A 5,747-nucleotide genomic window follows, 5' to 3' on the forward strand; every position below is an offset into this window, starting at 1 on the left:
ATTACGGTATTGGTGGGCCACCAGAGGTGCAGACCCACTGCAGTCCTTGTAGAAATAATGGGATTGATGGATCATCAAAGATGTAGACCCACTGTAGTCCTTGTAGAGATACCCAGCAGCCATCTGTTGTGACTGTGCAGGTGCACAATCACCATTGAAGAGTCTTGCAGGTAATATAGCAAGTTCATAAACCACCACTTGTGCACTCACAAAGTTTTCGGAACTGTCCTTAGAATCAACAATGCTGTTATCCAGTCCCTTGCTGAAATATTAACACACGTGCAAACACTAACAGTCCCTACTTCTCACATATTGTCCATATACTATGACCAACAGAAACGTGTGCAGTGAAATGTAACTTACAATTTAATAATAAGATGAACTGGTGTCAATTACAATATTATAGCACGAAAATATAATTACAAAGGTACAAAATACATCATTAAAAACATAACAATACAGATAACATTTGTAGTACAGGCTTTACAAAAGAATAGAAATAAACATATACATCAGTGTTACAGGAATTATGACATGAGTACAAAAATAAAAGATCAGAATCACTTTCGAAACATCAACTTCACACATGAGCATTAAAACAAAACAGAATAAATAATGTGTAAGCATATTTATAAGGTAAATAACATATTATTAATGCCAATTATATTTGAGGATAACAGTATTCCTCATCATAGTGAATGTAGCTTAGTACTAGAAAAATTCTACAATTCTTATCAGATAAACACATAAAGACAGGAAAAACACAAATACACAAGGGTACACAAACATATAGAGGGATGACACAAAAGGAAAGGACAGGGTTTGTTTTACTGCGGTATTTTGCATGGAGATCTGCCTTTGTTCATCATTATTCCCAATTGTACTATCTAAGCCTGCTGTCTGTATTCTGTTCACATCCTCTTTCAAAATAGTTTTTCTCCACTGCACAATACTCATTTTGGTCCAAATCTTTTTCATATAACTTCTCAATGCATTTTTTTCCTATTGTCCATAGTCAGTTTCTCATATAGTCTACCCCCTCTTAAGCTAACTTAAATCTACTGAGCTCAGATGCTAAACTAAGGGACGAGGCAATGCAGCATCACATAAAACAATTAATATAAACAGCAATGAAAAAAAACGCAGATTTGTGAAGCAAGCAGCATTAAGAAATTAGCAAAGCAAATGTAATATTACAACTAATCTAAGGCAATGTGCAGCAAACAATAAAAATAAATCATTAGTAAAACTGGCTTAACAGAATAATGTAAAGTCAAATTCAATAACACTATGCCTGGGAAACAGCAGCAACTTATACCTAAACATGACATAGCTCAAGCAGAAAAAATATTACAGTAAAAACAACAATGCAGATAAGGGAAATGTATATTCACATCTCAACGTCTATGTAATTAAAGTGGTGCAACACAACAACTTATTGTAAAAAAAATATTACCATGTACTTGAAAAGAAAATTATGTGTCCAGTTACTGTTACTAGTCCCTTCTTATTGTTCTTTCCTTTCCAAGTGCTCCTTTTTTTAAAGAATGTGGATTACAAAATTATCATTTAATAGATCTGTTGACAGAAAGTGTTCACATTAGCAAATGCATCTAAGTTTATTTTATAAAACTAATGCTGTAACACAGCTGGAAAACAGGTATCAAATGAAATAAGTAATTACGCAAACCAAAGCATAAAAATATCATTCACTAGTCATGTGACATTTCATAAGTTAGTAGAAATTCTCTCAACTCTCGTAGAAAGACGCTTTTCGTAATCAGGTGTGCAGATGTAAAAATATTTCATTAGGCATTTCAGTAAATATCATAAATTACGAGCTCCACAGTATGCTTTCAACAAGGAAATGTCAATAGCGAGGATAATGGCCTCCCCTTTCTTTTTTTTCTACCTGTGCCTCTGATGAGGCACTCACTAATGACTTGTTCTCCCGGCGTCTGACACAGCTGCGTGCCCACGACGCATTATGTGCAGGTGGTCACTTAACTTTCTTACGGAAATATTTACGACAGCAATTTTCGCTACAGTGACAGTCTTATATAAAAATTTCACAGGTCGAAAATTTGCGTTACAAATGTGTAGAAACAAAATCCTGTAAATATAACAGCGTTCAAAAAATTTTCGCCAGCATTGTGATACATTCACGCATTTACACACATTTCATAACTATTAAAGTACGAATCTTAGTTTCCAACAACCTTTTTCACAAACCAGAGTCCCTAAACACTACTCATTATTCCTTACCTTATTCGTCGACACTTCTTCAGTATTTCATCATAAGAAATACGTAGCATAATCAAACTCCTCATATACGGTATCATCATCTTATTAATCATAAACATACCTCAACAGTATAATACACATCGTTGTCGTAATAATATCATAACATCTTAGTCAACTCTCAAAATCGTCGTAGCTTCCTCCAATAATTTCGAAACCTAAAAAAAATTCTCTGCTCATGTAAATAATGTCATCCGCCTCAAACGTACTTTAAAAATCATGATCCCATACCAAATACATCATTCAAAGCTCTCATAGTATCACAATGGGTCCGAAAAAATATGAACAGTTCGCACAGTACAGACCAAATACAATTTCATAAGTGTGATGTTATCCAACTGTGTAATTGCGTAAACATCTGTCACTGACGTAATAAAAAAAGTTTATCTCTCAGTTACATGGTCAGATAGCTGTGTAATTTGTGTGTTAGAGAAATATGGTACCGATGTGTAAAGTTGTATAAGCAAATACCATATTAGCTAGGGTTCCTTGTGGTTGCCACACACATGGTACACAAAGTAAGTGTGTACCCCCCTGAGGACAAATGTAATTATACCCTCAGGTGTTACAAATTACAGCAATGGAATGAAATGTATCACGGAAAACTTTCTTTGTAATTAAAAAATCTTTAAAAATAAGTGTTTTAAGTATAAGATTAATCACTCAAATGCGTGTACTGTAGCGCTAAACTGTGCGTCTTGTCGCAACATAATCTCTGTGGAAGTGTCGTAGTTATCGTCCTCCGAAAGCTAAGTTCTGCAGAAGTCAATGTACTTACCTCATGATAAACAAAAGTGAAATGCTTTGCGTATAGATATCGTAGTTATTATGCTTATTGGCGTGATGAAGAAAGTACTGTACAGTAACGTATTGTTATGCCACGAAAAAGGCTGTCTCATTGTTGCTATACCACAAAAGTTACTACTAAAACATGTTTTTCTTCCCAGAAGAATTCAGAAAACTGTGCAGATATAAAACAGATACACTGCAAAAGCAACATTGTAAATTGTCACTCATTAGTAGCGTCGTGATAACATCGTGTAGCTGGCACATAAACTAACCACTGTGTCCTCTGGTATCTCACAGAAAGTACTTTAAACCCAGAATGTATTTTCAAGTAAACCAAAATGTTGCATTAAAACCTCATTAGCAGTACCAGTATGTGTCCTAAGTATGTAAGCCTGATAGTCGTTACGTAATCGTGCAACTAACAAGCAAGAATGTACAAATAACAACACTGTGTCGTCTGTTCACTATAACAATGCATTCGTAATTTCTGTTTAAATATGTTCTCTTGGTTCTTGACTGGATATTTCACTTCAAACATTGTTACATGTTAACAGATTCTAAATCTGACAAAGCATACTAGAAATGTGAAGAGAAAAGTTTTATGGCAAAGACAAAGTTAAAAAGCAGATTATCTTTCAATAAACGGTTTTACATGTGAAATGTGGTGTAAACCTTTACTCTTCCTAGTATGCAGAGTTTCAACTTCAACGCAATTATCATGTGGTATACGTCGGATTCTGTAAGGTCCATTGTAAACTAGAAAGAATTTGTGACTCAAGTGTTTCTTCTTATGTGACAATGAATGAGCTTTAATGAGAACTTTCTGACCAATATACAATTTCTTTGCATTTGCTTTACCGTGTAGTTCTCTCCTTTTGTCTGCTGCAGATTTTATATTTTTAAGAGCCACATCAATTATGTCTTTGTGTCGAAGTTTACGTGTATTCGGGAAAGGTACAAGCTCTCTGATTCTGTTCGGTGGTTCTTCATTCTTCAGTATAAGAGTAGGTGGTAAAGCAGTGGAATCATGAGGCATTTCATTCAGCACGTTTTGAAATAAGTGTAAATATCTGTCCCAATGCTGATGCTTTCTGTGACAATAAAGTCTGCAAAGCTTATTGATTTCTTTCATAATCCGTTCAGACGGGTTACAATGTGGTGAGTACAATGAAATAAAAACAGGTTTGATTTTATGGTTGCGGTCCGTTATCTGAAATGACTTTGCTAACGTGTCCAACTTCACATAAGAAATTTTTAACAAAGGCGTTGGATACAGACCGTCCAGTGGCTTTACGTAACGGTGTGAAAGAAACAAATTTTGAAGTAAGTTCAACAGCGACTAGAACGTACGAAAATCCATTAGATGTTCTGACAAGCGGTCCCAAGAGATCAACAGCAGCAAATTCTTTTAATTTAGAAGGAATGATAGGAAACAGCGGAGCACGATGGGAGATAGTAGATGGTTTCCCCTTTTGACAAAGTTTACAAATAGACAAGACTCTTCGAATTCTCTTTTCCATATTGTTAAAATAACAAGTCGTTCGAAGAATATGATAACATTTTCGTGGGCCAAAATGTGCGTAGCTGAAATGAATGTACCAAATGAGCTTATTAACAAAATCGTCTGGAATGCAAAGTACCCATAGCTTGTCATCAACAGTGCAGCGTTTGAAGAATATGTTGTTTCTAACCAGGTAATAATGCCGAATCTGAGTGTGTGTCTTTCATGCCATTCACTTTTGAAGTCTTTCCAAATCGGATCTTTATCTTGTTCATGAGCAATGTCCTTTAAAGGTGTGGAGATGAAGTTTTCAAATGCTACTTTCTGAATGTAAAGAATACTGAAATTTTTCTCAATGTTGCCTTCTGTGTTACTTTTCTCAAGCCCAGCCGGTGCGCGTGACAGCGCATCCGCAACAATGTTCTCCTTGCCGGGAATGTAGACTATTGTGAAGTGGAATTCTTGCAGAAACAACGCCCAACGTTTTAACCTGTCATGATTTAATTTTGAAGACATAAGAAATTGTAATGCACGATGATCACTGTATACTTTTACGTGCTTACCAGAAAGAAAGAAACGGAATTTGTTAAATGCCCAAACAATAGCTAAAGCTTCTAATTCAGTAACGGAATAATTTTTTTCAGATTTTGTTAGCACTCGGCTAGCAAAAGCAATGGTTTTCTGAACAGTAGTGTCATTTTCTGTGGCTTCTTGAAATAAATGGGCACCAAGACCGACTTTAGAAGAATCCGTGCTAAGGCATAAATCTTGTGACAGATCTGGATGAGCTAGTATTGGCGCGTTAAGTAGCGATTCTTTCAAAGAATTGAATTCCAACTGTGCTTGTTCGTCCCAGTTCCAAATAGTATTTTTTCCAGTGAGAGAACAAAGTTTAGGTGTAACAAGAATTTGCATGTTCAGAAAACGACGGTAAAAATTTACGAGACCTAGAAAACTGCGGACATGTTTTTTTGTGGATGGAACTAGAATGGCTCTGATTGCTTCTAACTTTTCAGGATCCGGCTGAATGCCTTCAGAAGAAATAATATGTCCCAAAAACCTCACCTTTGACCTACCGAATTCAGACTTTTCCAAGTTAACTGTAATTCCAGATTCTGCAAAAATACGTAACAAACTGTTGAGGATGCGATTATGT

The sequence above is a fragment of the Schistocerca americana genome, chromosome 7 (assembly GCF_021461395.2).
Source record: "Schistocerca americana isolate TAMUIC-IGC-003095 chromosome 7, iqSchAmer2.1, whole genome shotgun sequence".
NCBI classification, from domain to species: Eukaryota; Metazoa; Arthropoda; class Insecta; order Orthoptera; family Acrididae; genus Schistocerca; species Schistocerca americana.